Source organism: Bos javanicus, chromosome 21 (genome assembly GCF_032452875.1).
Source record: "Bos javanicus breed banteng chromosome 21, ARS-OSU_banteng_1.0, whole genome shotgun sequence".
In the NCBI taxonomy this organism is placed as follows: Eukaryota; Metazoa; Chordata; class Mammalia; order Artiodactyla; family Bovidae; genus Bos; species Bos javanicus.
The window spans coordinates 28,823,057-28,843,719 of NC_083888.1; the positions used below are offsets into that span (position 1 = coordinate 28,823,057).

General features: G+C 44.2%; 1 long non-coding RNA gene across 1 annotated transcript in view; it reads left to right on the top strand.

The window, feature by feature from the left end:
- LOC133234297 (uncharacterized) overlaps window positions 1-20,663 on the top strand; it is a 140,031-nt gene that overhangs the window by 58,205 nt on the left and 61,163 nt on the right. The window lies entirely within an intron of this gene.

Below are 20,663 nucleotides of genomic sequence, written 5' to 3' on the forward strand. Positions count from 1 at the left end.
TGAAGCTGAAAGCTGCATGGTTGTTCGATGTTACCCTGGAAGATTCCAGGTGCCTGCAAATGGACATGGGCCCTGAGGCTTCCATGTTCCATCCATCCTCCTTCGTCTCCCTCTGTACTTCCTCCTACAACCACTGGCATGGCCTCTCTTCCCAGCCCTGGGGCTATGGCACTGGCTGCTCCCCTGCCTTGAATCCATTCCCACAAGTGTTACCTCTGGAGAGACCCTGCCCCACCATCCTCTGCCACACCCCACCCGCTGCTCACACTGATCCGAGGTCCTTTTCCTGGACTGGTTTTTCTTATAGCAACCAGCAGCCTGTCTGGTATTAAGCATATATTGCCCCAGAAGGTGGTTCTGTCTATTTCAGGGCATGGAGCCTAGTCTGGCACAGAGTATGAACTCACATGACAATGAACTGAAACAGTGACTGAATGCAAATCAGTGTACACATGTCACTTAGAAGTGTGGAGGAAATGAGGAAGAAACAGCTAAAGGTGAGAGAGCTGGTAGGTGCTAGAAAATTTGCTTTCTGCCTCTAAGGCTTTCAGCAAAATGTGATGTCATGTATTTTTTGCATGAAATATTAGAAATGAGAACAAAAAGTTTTAATATAATTTTTTCCTAAAAGTCATATGAAATGAATCAATTTCTGAGGCATTTTAATTGAGACTTGACTGACTTTACACTGGATTGTACTCTGCTTCAGAGCCAGACCAGGGAAGCTCCCTAGGATGGGGTGGGGTGCTTGAAGAGTAGCCCTCACCTATGCTGGCCATGAGCTCACTCTTCCACCTGCTGCCGCACTTGATGCTGAGCTCTTGGCTGTACTTGTCCCCATACCAGACCAGCAGCTCACAGCCTGGCCTGACCACCGGGCAGGTTTGGTAGAAGATCTGCCGGTGACTCAGGAAGGCTATCAGGTTCTGCTCCTTGTCGTCCCGGGCACAGTTCACATACCTGGGGTTGAGGCTGGGAAAGAGAAACCACAAGTGGTGAGTCCCCTCCACCTGTCAGACCTGATCCCGGCTCCTGCCTTCAGTCTCTGAGGCCGCCACAGCCCCCACCACCCCTCCTGGGGACTTTCTGTTCACACTTTTGACCGCACCATGTGAATTTCTATCTCCAAATCCTATTTCCGGTCCTATTCCTGGCTGGAATGCTTTTCTCTCCTTACCTAATTAGCCATTTTCCAGAGCCCAGTTCCACGTTTGTCTTCACCTGGACTGACCATAAGACTGGTGACCGCTAGCTCCTCTAAACTCAAAGTTCTCTTTCATTCCACAGAACTTGTTACTTCTAGGGTAGCATGCAATCCTTAGCACTCACCCCAGCCTGCCTTCTTTTCCGAGGCCCTCCAGTCTCCCCACATGTATACAGGGTCCCATTCACTTGCCAACACCTTCCTGTGGAAACTTGGAGCGTGCTCTGACTTAGCTCGAGACACAGAACAGTAATACTCACTTTCTGCCTCCCCTGATGAAAGGTCCTCAGAGAAAGGTCCTGACCCCCATTCCTTCCCAGGCCTCAGGGCCCACTTCTCACTAGAGCTTAGCCTGGGGAGGTTGCTTCCCTCATGGGCTCAAGGTCCCTCATGTTAGGTTATCCTGGCACTGTACAGTTCTTCAAAAGTAGAAAAATTAAGGTTACATATTCCTAAAATCAATTGGTTAATTTCCATCTGAAGTGTGTCCTCCAAAAGACATGGGTTGTGTGATCTGCTTCAATAATGAACTCTACTGTTTTGGAACACAGAAAGTGGTTGGTAAGGGTCAGTTAGGTGAGTTAAAGTGTCCTTGGTGAATCTAGACTCCTCAAGTTGTTTTCAAGTACCCCAGTTTTGTTGAGCATAGAGACTTATATTTTGAGGGCATATACTACATTTTTTTTATTTCTTTCATTCTATTGTCTTTTGAAAGGAAAGAACACAGTATGGTGGAAAAAGAGGAAAGATGTGAAAGCTATTGAAGGAGGCTAGTTGAGAAGGAAGGGGCTGTGGGCTTGAAGGAGGAGCGATCTTCATACCTGCAGGCTCACTGTACTCACCTCATCCATTTGGCCCAAGACGTGTCCTTTCCATCCACATACTCATAGCAGTTTCTCCCTTTGGTGATCTGAGTTTCAGAAAAAGGATTAAAAACTTTCTTCTCTTTTTCTTTTTTGGTGGGAGGTAACAGAAGAATTATTTCCCTCTGCTATCATTAGTGCACTTCAGCCTGCATGAATTCAGTTGTCAGTCGTGACCACGTGGTAAGCTCCTTAATCATCACCTCCATGTCTGAGTCTGTTGGTGCACTCAGGGCAAGGACTCCACATGGGAGAAGCCACTTCTATGTGCCTGTACCACTGTGCTCCCACCTCTCCTCTGATCTGTAGATAGAAGTCCCGTGTTCACACACGGTGCACACAGTACACAGGGCTGGCCATGTTATCCTCATCCATGTTCTCACATGTAGATGTGAGCTCCCCCGCCACATGCACCAGTGATTGGAGGTCAGAGGACAGGGGATGAGGGGTGTTCTCACCAGCCAGGAGTAACCACTGTTGGCAGCCTCTTCATCGTCTATGATCTGGCCCTTGTAGGAGCCAAAGTGCAGGCCCAGCGGCAGATCAGACACCTCGTTCCACACTCCAAGTACAGCCTCAGGGATGCCTGATGGTCTGATACTTAACCCAGCAGGCAGACTGAGGGCTAAGCGATTGACATGCCCCTTTTCCACTGCACAGTCTTTTACAAAGGTCGGGAGCCCGTGAACAGCACAGCTTTTGATGAAGTTCTGACACTTCTCACAATCTGGAGGCAAGAGCAACGGAGATGAGGGGAGGTATAGTGATGTTGCTGGTCATAAAGAACTTCAGAATGAACCGGGGCGCTCACGGCATTTGGCCTTGATCCTGTACCCCAAGTCATAAGAGGAAAGGGATGATTGGGGGACCAAATGGTGAGGTTTTATTATTGTGCCAAGGCCTTATAACTGCTTCTCTGTGAATGGGCCCGTGGTGTCACTCACGTGATGAGTAGTCGTCATCCTGGGGCTCGCTGACCTCTTGGAACACGTGGCTCACTCTTTCTCGTAGACTGTACATCTTCACTTCATGCTCCTTTCAGATGGACCCATGGGGTCACTCACAGAAGTAGTCGTCGTCCTGGGGCTCGCTGACCTCTTGGGACACATGGCTTGCTCTTTCTCGTAGACTGTACATCTTCACTTCAGTCTCCTTTCAAATAGGCCCATGGGGTCACTCACAGAGGTAGTCGTCGTCCTGGGGCTCGCTGACCTCTTGGTACACATGGCTCGCTCTTTCTCGTAGACTGTACATCTTCACTTCAGTCTCCTTTCGAATGGGCTCATGGGGTGGGTCACAGAGGTAGTTGTCGTCCTGGGGCTCGCTGACCTCTTGGTACACATAGCTCACTCTTTCTCATAGGCTGTGCATCTTCACTTCAGTCTCCTTTCTTCTGAGTTCTGAGTTGGAGAAGAGAAGCTGAGCAAGGCTGGTGGGGTCTGGAGAGTTAGATCCTGTTTGATCAGAAACTGTGATATCACCCACCTGTTCCTCTGTATACTTTGTTAAAAATTTTTTTACATTTATTTAAAAAATTTTTATGTATGGATTTTTATTTGTTAATGTTATTTATTTATTGGCCGCACTGCATGGCATGTGGGATCTTAGTTCCCTGACCTGGAATGGAACCCAGCCTCCTGCAGTGGAAGCACGGAGTCTTAACCACCAGGAAAGTCCCTTCTCTATACTTTGTTTTTTCTCCCTTTAACTACTGGTTCAGAGAAACTGAGGCTACACACTGACTAAAGATGCCCAGTTTAATGTTAGCATCTGGTACTTACTGTTAGTAGGTTTAATTTCCCAACGTCCTTACTTAGAAAATAGTTCACAGACACATCTACTCAGAAAATATATGTTGAGGGCACATTACAGATAAGGCATTGTGCAGAGGCCTGGGCATAAACACTAACAAAGCATGCCCTATTGTCACAGCTGGATTTATTGAACAACTTCAATGTGTCAACACTTCTATATTTAATTTAATGCTTTTGAACACTTTTCAGTGTGTTTGAAAGCAATAAGAAGATTGCTTATCTTCACTTTACAGATAAGCAGTCAGAACCTCAGAAAATTTGTAAGATTTTCCTTTCCAAAGGCCACAGTGCTACCTTTAGGTCTCAGATCAGTCCAGCTTAAACCCACACCTACCCAAAGTCTACCCTACATACCTGGGCCATAGTTATTAGCCTTTCTAGAGGAATTAGAGGAAGTGAAGTACCCAAATTATTTCCTCTTACCCACTTTTTGTCTAGGGTGCTGTTCAGAGGTACTTGCTTCTCTGGGAGGGGGCACTGTATCTGGGCCTGCTTGGGGCCACTTGTCTTCAGCAATTTTGTTGCTCCTGGCAATTCCTTCAAACTAGATTTGTTACTTACTAGTGCCCTGGACATTCCCTTCTGTGTGAGAGTCACATAGTAAAAGACAACATACATTTCTTTAGTTCTTTAGAACTTTATGAAATGTTTTCCCAAGCATGATTTTAGTTAATACTTTGACAATTCTTGGAAATATCCAGTGTTGCGAGGGGAGGAGGAGTGGAGAGGGGGTCTGAACACTAGAGTGTAAATAAAGGACCTAAGTGGGTAGTGAATCAAAACTAGAACTCATATCTTAAAGTTCTTTCCCTTCAACTTTCTCCATAAAAGTGAGAGCAAGGCAGGGGGAATAGCTGGAGAATCAACAAGGTCAGGAAAGAAGAGGGTAAGGGCTCAGAGAAAACTGGGGTGGGGGGTGGGGTTTCTATTAAATAGTGCCCCTTTGATGAATGAGGAAGTGTGGAAAAGTAGAGGGGACAAAAAACATCTGGAAAATGAGGTGATGAAGCAGTGAGATTGGGAAGAGAAAAGATGATTGGCAAAAACATATATAGACAATAAAGAAAATAAGCTGAAAGTTGCAGATTGCCATGTCCTAGAGACAGTGTTTGGAATTAAAGTAGCTGGTCCCATCAATTCTGCTTGAATAAGGTTGTACAACTAGCTGGTTTTCCTCAGTTTCCTGATCCATAAATTGGTATACATGCTAATTCTTGATATTATAGTGGACATGAAGTTTAATAACATTCAACAAAATATTCTGTGAGCTATTTGATACAGTATGAATGTGAGAGTCCATCCCTGCTATCAATTTACCCCCTCAGCTGTCTCTGTATTTGGAGTCCTGCTCACAGATACTATTTTCAGCATTTCTTCACCTTCTTCCTCCTAGATGAATGTTTAAATGTGGAGTCACTCATTCAGAAAACATTCAGGGGGCCCTCAGGGGCTTTTAGCTGGGCATGAACTTCTAAGAATTAACAGATATGGGCTAGGCTCTCAAAGCTTATGACACAGGGGCAGGCTAAACAAATGATTCTGTTCTGTAGTTAGAATAGGAAAAAGGAGTCCAGAATGGTGATGGCTAAAAGACAAGGAAGGGAAAAGCCCACGAAAACAGAACAAAGGAGGGTCCGAGGACCAGAGTGAGGACCTCAGGTAGAACAAACAACACTCCTGGCTAGCCCAATTTACATAGGGCAGGCCCAGGGAGAGGAAAAAAAACATATAAAAAGAGGAGCCAAAGAGCTGGAGGGTCTCTCCCCGCCCTGCGCTCGTTCTCTCTCTCTCTCTTCTCTTCGCATCTTTGGGTCGGCCTGCCCTCACGCCTCAAGGATGTATTTTCCTATTATTTTCTAAATAAAACTGAGCTGAAACACAGAGCTGTAACACTGATCTGTCCAAGAGCTATAACATGGTCTGTTCGAGACCCAAGAGCTATAACACGGTCTGTCTGAGAACTGTGACATGCCGAGGGCCTTAACGTCCATCGCTTCAAATTTTTGTTGAGATGAGACAGAAACAAGTTTCCTTGGTAATCTCTTACACTCCCCTGACATCTATGGTGCCGTGACTTGGGTTTAACCTGGCTGAAACAACCTCAGCGCAGTCCGCCACAAGAAGGAGGCCAAGCACAACAGGAGCCCAACTTGGTGAAAGCTCCTGAGGTAGAAGCGGAATGCGAAGAAAACCCAGCGCAGGGGAAAGTGACAAGAGGCCCATTGTACTGGAAACCGGGACAGCAAAAAACAAACTCAGCAGAAAGCTCACGCGACTCAGTCTCAGATTCCAGAAGACCTCCAGTTAAGGTAGGAGATCCTCGCTCCTATGGCTAGAGGGACATATGCCTAACAAACTCTTTAATTCCTTTATAGTCTCTTGTTTCTTGTTTCCTCACTCCCCACCCCCCCACCCCCACCTCCGCGAACAGGTGGGTGGCAGTGGGCGCAACTGATGGACTCTGGAGAGGCTACTCCTCAGCATGTCCCAAAGGCACTACCTGCTGAGCCCCAGTAGCTATTACCCAAGCCAGTGGGGGTTCTTCTGTCCTTAATCTTCTTTGTGCCAAGGATCAGGCCAGTGAAAGCTGTGAGCACAGGTCAGCTATTTAGCAGATTTTCCAGCAGGCTATAAACGGGATTCCTTGGCACATTTTCCCCACTGCTTTTTCCTCCTGTCCTTTAGCTCTCTTTTCCCAGGACTTGGAGCCCAGTCAAAACCCAGGATGCCTGGCTTCAGGTCCTAATGAAGCTCAGGCTCTGATGTCTCATTGCAAAAATTCAGTGAGAGACAAAGTGATAGGTAAGAGGTGGATTTGTTAAGGTTTAGAGAGAAGCACACTCTGCAGGGTGTGGGCTATTGCAGAGGGCTCTGGACGTGGAATGGGGCCTGGCTAGGTTTTGTCAGCTGAGTGAATTAAAATGCTAATGAGTGGGAGGATCATCCCAGCCATTAGGGAACCACCCACTCCTCTGTCTTTTGACAGTGCCTTGGAGCTGTCCTGTCACCTCTGGGTGTGTCATTTAGTTTACAGATTGGGGATTAAGGTTTGCTTGAATTTGACTTGTCATCTTGGACCCAGTTGATTTTAATCGGTTTATGTTATGCCCTTGTGCTGTGTCATTCTTTCAAAGGTTGTGCTCTGTCCCCTTCCCTTCTGCTTCATGCTTTTTTCCTGAGCCCCATCCAGGCCCACAATGTTGCCTCTACAGTCTTCTGGAGGGACAACTAGAAAATAGCTAGCCCTTAGGAGGGAAATACTGCATAATATCCAATCCTTCTGGATATTCAGCCCTTCATCTTCCATGTTTCCTACAACATGTGCAACATCAGCATCTCTTAGTGAACCTGCTAGGGTGGGAGACAGGCACACAATGCCTGCTAGAAGTCCATCAGTTGGCATTCCTTCAAAGGCAATTGGGCTTCCAGGGATAATGTTTGCCACTTTGGGAGTTAGCCCTGTAGGCTGTTTGGGCCCAAACTCTTATCACCCTTCTCCTAAAGTTATAAACACCCCTGGATCAAATCTCCACTCCACTTTTATGGAACATCTGGTCTGTTGCCTCTTAACAAATTTGTTCTTAAGCCAATTACTAACTCCTACAGTCAAGACCCTTCCCCCTTGTATGCAACCCTGCCCCCTTGTTGTTCCACACAGTCTATAATTAAAACACCTTAATGCCCCTACCAGGGCCAGATAACCCACTCCTTTGTCATTACTTCTGTTATTACATAAAGTGGGTCTATGACAACAGTGCTTACCAGGGGAGACACCCTTACTTGCTCTTATGGAGGACTAGGGGAAGAAATCAATGGCTTAAATCCCTTAGAGTAGTAAGAGGATAAGGCTTATGACTGTTTCACTGTTTCCCGGTCTAAGGGCATAGGCTTGGATTGCTTTACATCATGATATCTATTCCCGTCTGAACAAAATGAGTTAAAATTACAACCCCTTAATCCTACCCAGCACTGGTCATGCTGGAGACCTTGGGGATGCCCAACTCCAGTCCAGGGGTACCAGGAGGTCAACCTGCCTCCACCTGCCTAGGAGGTCAACCTGCCTCCACCTGCCTAGGGGTCTGGTCTTCAAAAGGTGGTCACACCTCAACCTACTTGGGGATCCGCCAGTCCAGGGGTCCCAGGAGGTCGTCACACCTTGATCTGCCCAGGGACCCAATTCTCCGGAGGCCAACCTGCCTCTACCTGCCCGGGGATTCTATCTCCAGGAGATTGCATGCCTCAGCCTGCCTGGGGATCTGCACCTTGACCCGGGGATGCCTGGCTCTCAGGTTGCAAGAGTACTGGGTAAGATAAGCTTCAGAAAGACCCATCCCTAAGGAAGTCCACCCATGGAAATAGAAGGAAGCCTATTACTTGTGGGACTGTGCCCAGTCTCAGCAATAACTCTGGAGCTCAACGAGTTAGTCTTCTGGAAAGACTAAAGAGGCCCTCCAAAAGTTTACCAATCTGCACTTAGACTCTTATGAGGGACAGGTGATTTTAAAGGACAAATTCCTGTCCCAATGTGTATCAGATATCAGAATAAAATTACAACAGCTACAGCAGCAGGACCCTGCTTCCTCTTTAGATGAGATGGTCCACACAGCCAGCAATACCTTTTATAACAGAGAACAGGAGAAGGAGGCCAAGGCCCAGGAGAGGGAGAGAAGGAAAGACAAGGCATGTCCAGATGCTGGCCGCCCTCCAGGGAAACCCTGTGGCAAACCCTGAGTCCTTAAAGGACAAGGCATGAGGCGAATGCCTAATCTGTAGACAGGTGGGGTATTGGGCCAACGAGTGTCCAAACCGTTAAAAGTCTCCTAAAACGGTTTGCTTCAAATGCCATCAACTGGGACATTGGGTGGCACTCTGCCCTTGAGACCCAAGAGCCTCAAGGTCAAGCGTCAAACCTTCCCTCATGATGGTTCAACAGGACTGAAGCGGCCCACTCCAGCCAGCCCGCCTGTCACAGATAACCATCACAGGGCTACTAGAGCCCAGGGTGCAACTGGATGTGGCAGGTAGGTCCGAGAATTTCTTGGTTGACATGTGGGCTACCTACTCTGTCTTGATCTCCTACTCCAGAGCCTTCTCCTCCCAAACCTGTACTATTTTGGGTGCTACAGGAAAAACTACTAAAAGATTCACCCGAGCACTTCTTTGTTGCTGGGATGGACAAATATTTTCCCACCAGTTTCTGGTGGTCCCTGAGTGCCCTACTCCCTTATTGGGAAGAGATACACTCACTAAACTTGGGACCAACCTTGTGATGGGAAGCTTTTCAGCCCCTTAGAGCTCTACAGCTTCTGGTTGCTACTGAAGAACCCATTACACCCTCTCCAATAGAGAGGGACCAAAAACTATGAGAAGACAAAATTAACCCCCAGGTGTGGGTCGAGGGGACTCCTGGACAAGCTCTCCAAGCTGAACCGGTCATCATTGTCCTCTGAGATCCCACTCGGTTTCCCAACCGGAAACAAATATCCCCTCAGAAGAGAGGCTCGGGAGGGACTACAGCCTTTAATAAATAAATTCCTTGTTTGTGGGCTATTGGTACCCACCAATCCGCCATGTAACACCCCAATCCTCTCAGTAAAGAAGGACAGAACCTGGTGAATGGTTCAAGATCTCCGGATCATAAATGAAGCTGTAGTACCCCTCTGTCCCACAGTATCCAATCCCTATGTAATCTTGGGAGAAATCCCACCCAGTGCCAAGTGGTTTACAGTCTTGGATCGCAAAGATGCATTTTTTTGCATACCACTAGCTAAAGAATCCCAATATCTTTTTGCCTTTGAGTGGGAGACCCCAGGAAAAAAACAACAACAGGTGACTTGGACAGTATTACCTCAGGGGTTCAGAGATAGCTCCCACCTGTTTGGACAGGCCCTTAGTGGGATCTCCTAGATCTGGACCTTAGGGGAAAATATTACAATACGTAGATGACCTACTAATCTGCTCTCGAGATGAGAAAAATGTCCAACAACATGAAATTCAGGTTCTAAACCTTTTGGCAGAGAGAGGATATAAACTCTCCTGTGCTAAGGCACAGATGGTCGAGACAAAGGTCACTTACCTGGGAGTTCAGTCCAGGAGGCTGTCCTCTGTTCGGATACAAGGAATCCTCCAGTTGCCCTCCCCCACAGCTCGAAAACAATTGCAGTCTTTCCTGGGGCTAACTGGGTATTGTAGAATCTGGATACCCAACTATGGTCTAATTGCCCAGCTTATAGGGACAGGATGATTCAATCCCACTGATGTGGGGAACTCCTCAAAAGAAGGCAGAGGCTACACTAAAACAAGCCTTAACTCAGGCACCTGCCTTGAGGTTGCCAGACCCAGAAAAAGCATTCCAACTTTATGTCCATGAAAGAGAGGGAATAGCCTTGGGAGTGTTAACTCAAAGGTTGGGATCTGAGCGCCAGCCTGTTGCCTACTTATCCAAGAGGCTCGACCCAACTGCCTGAGGCTGGCCCCCCTGCCTTCAAAATCTTGAAGCTATTGCAATCCTGATAGAACATGCTTTAAAACTGTCTTTTGGGGGCAAACTAACTATTTTTACCAGCCACCAAGTGAAACAACTCCTAAATAGGAGAGACCATTATGGATGTCTGATCAAAGAAGCCTCAGATATCAAGTAGTGCTGATGGAAAGTCCAGGCCTCACTATATCCCCTTGTGAGGTTCTTAACCCAGCTACCCTCCTGCATACCCCCAAGGGCTCTCTCCCCTTTCACTCTTGCCTAGAAACCTGCACCACTGGACAAAACCTTGAGAGGGATTGTCTGAAGATCCTCTGACCAACCCTGAGGAAATCCGATACACTGATGGAAGCAGCTTTGTCTTGGATGGAAAAAGAAGAGCAGGATATGCAGGTAAGTCTCCAGTTTTGAGACCATAGAGGCTAAGCCTCTGCCACCAGGTGCTTCAGCCCGATCAGCTGAGCTCATAGCCCTGACTCGAGCTTTAGAGCTGGGAAAATGAAAAAAGAGTAGCTATTTACACTGACTCCAAGTATGTCTTTCTGGTGCGACATGCACCTGCTGCTATTTGGAAAGAAAGGGGCCACTTGACCAACCGAGGGTCCCCAATCAAATATGGTGATCAAATTCTTAGACTCTTGGAGGCAGTCCATATGCCCACTGAGGTTTCAGTCTCCCACTGTAAAGGACACCAAAAAGGGAGCACAGAAGTGGCACGAGGGAACCAAGCAGCTGATCAGGCAACTAAGAGAGCAGCATTACAGAAAGATGACCTAATAGGGGTTGCCATCTTAGTTTCACAGACAAATTTGCCAGAAACTCCTTCATATACTGAAGGTGAAACTCTTAAAGCTAAGAGTGAGGGCTTTCAAGAAGATCATATGGAGTGGTTGCAAAAGGAGGGACTCCATTTTCTGCCTGGAAACCTCCAATGGAAGTTGGTTAACTCTTAAATGCCACCACTCACTCAAGGGAAAAGGCCCTCCAAAGATTACTAGAAAGGTCCTTCAGAGGAACAGGCTTCCAAATGACTAAGGCAAGTGGTCTGCTCTTGTCCCACTTGCCAATTAAACAACCCTCAAGGAGCTCGAAGACCCGAGCTGGCCCAGCCTGTCCAACGACGTGGGGCCTACCCAGGAGAGGACTGACAGATGGACTTCACCCAGATGCCAGTTTCTCAAGGGTATAAATACCCATTAGTCATGATAGATACATTCACAGGATGGATTGAAGGCTTTACTGAGGAGGTGGTAAAAAACTGCTCCATGAAATCACTCCACAATTTAATCTGCCCAGGTCATTACAAAGTGACAATGGGACATCATTTACTTCTAAGGTCACCCAAGGGGTCTCTAAAGCATTGGGCATTACTTATTATCTCCATTGTGCCTGGAGGCCTCAGTCTTCATGAAAAGTAGAAAGAGCCAACCAATTCTTAAAATCAGTGATAAAAAAGATAACCCAGAATACCTCCCTGGGATGGAAGCTGTTTACCAATAGCTCTCCTCAGTACTCATATTGCTGTTAAGGAACAGGTTGGTCTTAGTCCTTATGAGATGCTATATGGGAGACCTTTTGTTTATGTCAATGACCTCTTCCTAGATCCAGAGGCTCAGACCCTCCAGTCTTATACCACAGCCGTTGGGCAATTCCAACAGGATATATGCTTGTGGGGTGTGAACCGAGACCCAAAAGATTATAAGGAGTCACCACTATATGCTCCAAGGACTCAAATCCTAATTAAAGTCTGGAAAGATGGGTCCCCAGAGGCTCAACTCCAGCCCACATGGAAGGGCCCCTACCCTGTAATACTTTCTACCCCCACAGCAGTCAAGGTACCAGGACATGACTCCTGGATTCACTACTCATGAGTCAAGCTGTGGAAGAAAACAGAAGAGGACACTCAATACACCTGTGAGCCCCTGGGAGATCTCAAATATCAATTCTGGACTACCAATGAGCGCCATTCTAATGAGCACCCCAAAAATCTGGTTTCTAGGGATAGGATTTCTCAGGACAGCTCTAAAAAGCCAACACAGCTTGCTATGGGTTGTACTCCAAAACAAGAGATAGATCTTCTGATCCCTGAACAAGGAGGGACTTGAGCCATCCTGGCAATGGGAATTTGGAAATTGGCTAATGCCTCTACTAGTCCTTGTTTTGCCATATTGATGCTGCTTGTTCAGTGTATTATCAATTGTTTAACCTGTTTTGTCTCTGCCCAGGTCAACAAGCTACAACGTGCAGCGCCAGTTCAACAAAGATACAAAGCACTACAGCCGACCACGGAAAATATCACTCACCCTTAGATGGACACCGCTATAAGGACTCTGAGGCCTGAGACTAGCAAGAGGGGGAGGCCCAATACCCCTCGCCGTCCCAGTTCAGCAGGAAGTAGCCAGAAAGACCTCGACGCCCTTATTCCCAAAGAATTGGGCCTCCCATCTCTTGAGGGGGTAATGTTAGGTAGTTAGAATAGGAAACATGTCCAGAATGGCGGTGGCTAAAAGACAAGGAAGGGAAAAGCCCTCGAAAACGGAACAAAGGAAGGTCCAAGGACTTGAGTGAGGACCTCGGGTAGAACAAACAGGACTCCTGGCCAGCCCAATTTACACAGGGCAGGCCCAGGGGGAGGAAAAAACATTAAAAAAGAGGAGCCAAAGGGCCAGGAGTCTCTCTCCCCCCCACGCGCTCATTCTCTCTCTCTCCTCTCTGCGATTTTGGGTCGACATGGCCTCATGCCTTGAGGATGTATTTTCCTGTTGTTTTCTAAATAAAACTGATCTGTAACACAGAGCTGTAACACTGATCTGTCCAAGAGCTATAACACGGTCTGTTTGAGACCTGAGAGCTGTAACATGGTCTGTCTGAGAGCTGTGACATGCCGAGGGCTTTAATGTCTGTCACTTCAAATTTTTGTTGAGACAGAACCGAGGAGACTTCACTCCCCTGACAATTCCACATATAAGAGTTGCCTAATCAGAGCTCAGAGGAAGGAGCTGTTATGTCCTCTTACAAGAATGAGCATTTGAAATCAGTTCCAGGTGGTAAGTTTCTACTACCTATGTGAAGTCCCTTCAGTTATTTTCTTACATGTTTTTTAGTCATAAAATCTGAGGCTTGTCAGAGTTGGGAGTTGATTCCCCTTTCTTACTGGAGTAGGAGGCTCTGAGGTTGGGGATCCTGTCTCCTTCTTCAGCTTGGACCACCTGCTCTATAAATTTCACTATGTATCTGTAAGCTTCCCTTAGTTGGATATCTTAATAGATCCCTCACTTTAGCACAGCACAAAAGAACTGAGGTTGAAACCATCCTCGAATGATATAAAGATGTATGAATAAGACAGTGTAAACTTTATAGAATTATGGAAGTTTTAAGCAGCTTGTAAGGGGTTTAGAGACGGTGCTTTGGATTAGACTGCATGCACTACCAGTGATACTGTGATCTCAGGCGTATAATCAAACATTTCTTTACCACAGTTTCTTGACGTATAAATGGTGATAGTTATAGTACCTACCAGTAAGTACTGTAGGATTAAGGTTTAAGTTTATTCGGGTAAAATGCTTAAAGTTTGAAATACTATGAAAATAATGTAACAATGCTGCTGCTGCTGCTAAGTCACGTCAGTCGTGTCCGACTCTGTGCGACCCCATAGACAGCAGCCCAATAGGCTCCTCTGTCCCTGGGATTCTCCAGGCAAGAATACTGGAGTGGGTTGCCATTTCCTTCTCCAATGCATGAAAGTGAAAATTGAAAGTGAAGTCTCTCAGTCATGTCCGACTTTTAGCGACCCCATGGACTGCAGCCTACCAGGCTCCTCCGCCCATGGGATTTTCCAGGCAAGAGTACTGGAGTGGGGTGCCATTGCCTTCTCCGAATGTAACAATAGACAGCCAATTATTGTTGCTATTCTTCAGTTCAGTTCAGTTGCTCAGTCTTGTCTGACTCTTTGCGACCCCATGAATTGCAGCACACCAGGCCTCCCTGTCCATCACCAACTCCCAGAGTTCACTCAAACTCATGTCCATCGAGTCAGTGATGCCATCCAGCCATCTCATCCTCTGTTGTCCCCTTCTTCTCCTGCCACCCAATCCCTCTCAGCATCAGAGTCTTTTCCAATGAGTCAACTCTTTGCATGAGGTGACTTAAGTATTGGAGTTTCAGCTTTAGCATCCGTCCTTCCAAAGAACACCCAGGACTGATCCCCTTTAGAATGGACTGGTTGGATCTCCATGCCGTCCAGTGGACTCTCAAGAGAGTCTTCTCCAGCACCACAGTTCAAAAGCATCAATTCTTCAGCGCTCAGCCTTCTTCACAGTCCAACTCTCATATCCATTCATGACCACTGGAAAAATCATAGCCTTGACTAGACGAACCTTTGTTGGCAAAGTGATGTCTCTGCTTTTTAATATGCTGTCTAGGTTGGTCATAACTTTCCTTCCAAGGAGTAAGCGTCTTTTAATTTCATGACTGCAATCACCATCTATGGTGATTTTGGAGCCCCAAAACATAAAGTCTGCCACTGTTTCCACTGTTTCCCCATAAATTTGCCATGAAGTGATGGGACCAGATGCCATGATCTTCGTTTTCTGAATGTTGAGCTTTAAGCCAACTTTTCACTCTGCTCTTTGACTTTCATCAAGAGGCTTTTTAGTTCCTCTTCACTTTCTCCCATAAAGGTGGTGTCATTTGCATATCTGAGGTTATTGATATTTCTCCCGGCAATCTTAATTCCAGCTTGTGCTTCTTCCAGCCCAGCGTTGGTGATGATATCAGACATTGTGCTAAAGACAGCACAGGAAGGCAGCAGTCTCTAGGATCTCTGTGTATTCTCCTATTCTTACCTGTGATTGGATCCATGAGGAGGATTTTCTTGTCAACAGGATTTGGGAAATACCTTCTGGTGTTTACTGTGCTTCACTCTGAAGGTCATCCAAGAAGGTTTACCTAAAAGATGATGAGAATCAGTGTTTTGGTTGGTAAATATTTACAAACTCTGTGCATTCTAATTCAGAACACAGAATTCTGAGCCAGAGAGTGACAAGGACAAGGATTTACCAAAGGAGGAATAGTAAGTGATTTTTGTACCATCTACTATTATTCTTCCACTAGGAGCATCACATAGTTTCCTTTTTTTTCTTTTTAAATTTTATTTTATTTTTAAACTTTACAAATTGTACTAGTTTTGCCAAATATCAAAATGAATCCGCCACAGGTATACATGTGTTCCCCATCCTGAACCCTCCTCCCTCCTCCCTCCCCATACCATCCCTCTGGGTCGTCCCAGTGCACCAGCCCCAAGCATCCAGTATCGTGCATCAAACCTGGACTGGCAACTCGTTTCATACATGATATTATACATGTTTCAATGCTAATCTCCCAAATCTTCCCACCCTCTCCCTCTGCAACAGAGTCCATAAGACTGTTCTATACATCAGTGTCTTCTGCTGTCTCATACACAGGGTTATTGTTACCATCTTTCTAAATTCCATATATATGCATCAGTATACTGTATTGGTGTTTTTCTTTCTGGCTTACTTCACTCTGTATAATAGGCTCCAGTTTCATCCACCTCATTAGAACTGATTCAAATGTATTCTTTTTAATGGCTGAGTAATACTCCATAGTTTTCTTAAAGTTAAAAAAAGACAAAACTTCATCTGTGCTTCATCTGATGTTCATAAAATATTTAATAAATTTACTAGCCTTTCATGACTAAAATACTCAACAAAGTAGGAATAGAAGGAAGTGACCACAATATAATAAAAGTCATATATGAAGAGTCTACCTCTAACATCATAGTCATCAGGGAAAAGCTGAAATCTTCTAAGATCAATAAAAAAGGCAAGGATGCCCATGCTCAACACTTCTATTCAACATAATAACAATCCTAGCCAGGGCATTAATTTAGAAAAGGAAATAAAATGCTTCCAATTTGGAAAGAAAGAAAGAAAATTACATCTGTTCACAGAGGACATGACTTTATGTGTAGCAAAACCTTTAAAATTCCACAAAAAACTTGCACAGAAACTTTCAGGGTACAAAATCAGCATTCAAATATCTTCCCATGCATATTTGAATGGAAAATTCATTGTTCACTGACCATTCCAAAATGGAAAATAAGCAAGCAGTCCTATTTATTTTTAATTTTTTTAAAGCTATAGTCAAGAGCTAAGTTTAAATTAAAAAAAAAAATTTATTTCTTTGTGCCAGGTCTTCATTGTGACATGTGGGGTCTTTAGTTGTGGCATGTGGGATCTAGTTCCGTGACCAGGGATTGAACCCAGGTGCTCTGCATTGGGAGTGTGTAGTCTTAATCACTGGACCACCAGGGAAGTCCCAACAATCTTATTTATAATAGCATCAAAAAGATGAAATGATTAGGAGTAAACTTAAGGAGATGGAAGGCTTACATACTGAAAACTACAAAGTATTGCTGAAAGAAATCTGACACAAGTAAATAGAAAGGCATCCCATGTTTATGGATTTTAAAACAATATTATTAAGCTGTTCATCCTACCCAAAGAAATTTAAAGATTCAATGCAATTCCTATAAAAATCCCAATGGACTTTTTTTTTCAGATACAGAAAAATCCATCCTACAGTTAATATGGAATCTCAGAGGACCCCAAAATAACCAAAACAATCTTAGAGCAGCAAAACTGGAAGCTGCTGATTTCAGAACATATTACAAAGGTTGAGTAATCAAAAGAGTGTAGTAGTTGCATAAAGTGCGTGCTAAGTTGCTCAGTCATGTCCGACTCTTTGTGACCCTTTGGACTGTAGCCCACCAGGATTCTTTGTCCATGGTATTTTTCAGGCAGGAATACTGGAGTGGGTTGCCATTTCCTTCTCCAGAGGATCTTCTTAACTCACGGATTGAACCCGTGTCTCCTGCATTGAAGGTGGATTCTTTATCTGCTGTGCCATTGGGGAAGCCCACTGGTATAAAGACGGACTTATCAATCAGTGGAACAGAAGAGGTAGCTAGAAGTAAACAGAAATAAACTCTTGGATACATGATCTAATGATCTTCATCAAAGGTGTCAAGACAATGGGGAAAGCTTAATCCCTGTAATGAATGGCACTGGGAAACAAAATATCCACATGCAAATAATGAAACTCTTACATCATGTAGAAAAATCAACTCAAAAATGTAAGACTTGAAATGATAAGACTCTTAGGGTGAAACGTGATGAATTTAATCAGTAATGATTTCTTAAATATGATACTAAGTGCACGTGTATTAATAACAAAATTAGACAAATGGAACTTATCAAGCTTAAAACTTCTGTGCAGCAGAGGAGACAATGAACAGAATGAAAAGGATGGTAGAAAATATTTATAAAATACATATCTGATAAGGGGTTTATAAGCACATACCTGTATCAAGGCTGCGTGTAAGCCAGGAAGAGAACTTGATTTAACCATGATGGCACCCTGATATCGAACTTGCATGCTCCAGAATTGTAGGAAAACAAATTTCTGCAGTTTAAGCCACGTGGTCTGTTTTGTTATGGCAGCCTGAGCTAACTAACACAGTGGGAGAAGGAATTAAATAGACATTTCTCCAAAGAAGATACACAAATGGCCAACAAACATACGAAAAGATGCTCAATATTACTAATCAATGGGGAAATACAGAATAAAAGCTCAATGGAAATTACCTCATATTTTATGATAGCCAGTATGAAAAAAAGCAAGTTTGGTAAGGATATGGAGAAACTTACACAGTAACACACACACTATTGTTGGAAATGTAAAATGTTGCAACCTTTATAGAAAACAGTATGGAGTTTCCTCTGAATATTAGAACTGCTATATGACCTAGCAATCCAACTCCTGAGTATATATTTATAAAAAATTGAAAACAAGATCTTGAATAAATATATGCACATCTGTGGTCATTGCAGCATTATTCACAATTGGCAAGATGTGGAAGCAACCTCACAGTTCACTGGCAGATAAACATACAGATTATATATAAAATATATACATATTATACACACATCACATAATGGAATATTTTTCAGTCTTAAGAATGAAATTCTGTCATACGCTACATCAGGGATGGGCCTTGAGAACATTATTAAGTGAAATTAACCAATAAAAAAAGACAAATATTGCATGATTTCACTTGGGTATCTAATCAAATTCATGGAAACAGAAAATAGAATGGTGGTTGCCAAGGCCTATGAGGAGGAAGAAATGGAGAATTGTTGGTCAATGGGTACAGGGTTTCAGTCATGCAAGATGAAAAAGTTCTACAGATTTGTACAGCAATGTGCATATAGTTAGCAATAGTGCACCACACACAAAAAAACTGTTCAGAGGATAAATAAAAATATGTAGAGGTATGGTGAATCGTGGGGTACATGTTCCCTGTCAAGAGTATCTCTCCATACCAAAACCTTTGCAGACATATGTTTGGTTTTCATGTCTCTTACACTACTTTTAATAACCTAAGGGAACAAATGGACTTCTTTGGTGGCACAGTGGATGAGAATCTGTCTGTCAGTGCAGAAGACACAGGTTTGATCCCTGGTCCAGGAAGATTCCACATGCTGTGGGGCAACTAAGCATGTGTGTCATAACTTCTGAGCCTGCATGCGCTCTGCAACCAGAGAAGCCACCACAAGGAAAAGCCTGTGCAGTCCCAAGTAGAGAGTAGCCCCCACTCACTGCAACAAGAGAAAGCTCACTCGCAGCAGCGAAGACCCAGCATAACCAAGAATAAATAATGAAAAAGAAACTAAGAGAATAGAAATCCATATGTGGAGAATCATGGAACTAATCTAAATTGTTTTCTCCAGTCTAGGCAGATTAACTCTTCTAAACTCTCTGAGGAGCAGAAGAGGAAGTGAACTGCTCACTTCTATTTTATAATGAGTATACTTCATTTTATTTACCTGATGCTGTCTCTGGTCAGCAGTGAAATGTGGGAAAGATCAGGGAGACTAAATAGTTATCTCAAACCCTTTCCCAGAATCAAGACAAAGAATTAGGTTCACCTTAGCATAAGAAGATCATGTGGTGTGGTTAAATATATATGCATAAATAATATATCGACATAATATATTAATCTCTTTCCTATTCTAAGAGATTTAACCCAGTGACTGAATCTCTATGAGCTTAGTATTAGAAAGTTCTTTGGTGAATTTATAGTTTAATTAAGGTGGCTTTAATTGCCCTTTCATTAAGAATGTTTAGCAAAAATAATCATTTTTTAAAAGAATGATAAATTTTAAACATAAAACTATTGAGAATTATACTGGAAAACCTATACATCCACCTTCATTCAGGCTTACGGCAATACTCTGTCACAACCACTTCAGGTCTTTTAATTTCTATTTCAGAATTCAAAAATAAGATTAAAAAACTAACCAACACACAGTGAAGCCACCTGCCAGCCCTTACTCCTCTGGTGCTGAATTTGGTACTTCTTATTCACATTTAGATTTTTTAATATTCTCCTTTTTTTTATTTGCAATATATATTTATTTTAATTGGAGGCTAATTAGTTTACAATATTGGTTTTGCGATACATCGACATGAATCTGCCATGGGTGTACTCGTGTTCCCTGTCCTGAACCCCCCTCCCACCTCCCTCCCCATACCGTCCCTCTGGGTCATCCCAGTGCACCAGCCCCAAGCATCCTGCATCATGCATCGAACCTGGACTGGCGATCTGTTTCACATATAATATACATGTTTCAATGCCATTCTCCCAAATCATCCCACCCTCGCCCTCTCCCAGAGAGTCCAAAAGCTGTTCTGTACATCTGTGTCTCTTTGGCTGTCTTGCATACAGGGTTATCGTTGTCATCATTCTAAATTCCATATATATGCATTAGTATACTGTACTGGTGTTTTTCTTTTTGGCTTACTTCACTCTGTGTAATAGGCTCCAGTTTCATCCACCTCATTAGAACTGATTCAAATGTATTCTTTTTAATGGCTGAGTAATATTTCATTGTGTATATGTACCACAGCTTTCTTTATCCATTCATCTGCTGATGGACATCTAGGTTGCTTCCATGTCCTGGCTATTGTAAACAGTGCTGTGATGAACATTGGGGTACATGTGTCTCTTTCAATTCTGGTTTCCTTGGTGTGTATGCCCAGCAGTGGGATTGCTGAGTCGTATGGCAGTTCTGTTTCCAGTTTTTTTACGGAATCTCCACACTGTTCTCCATAGTGGCTGAACTAGTTTTCATTCCCACCAACAGTGTAGGAGGGTTCCCTTTTCTCCACACCCTCTCCAGCATCTATTGCTTGTAGACTTTTGGGTAGCAGCCATT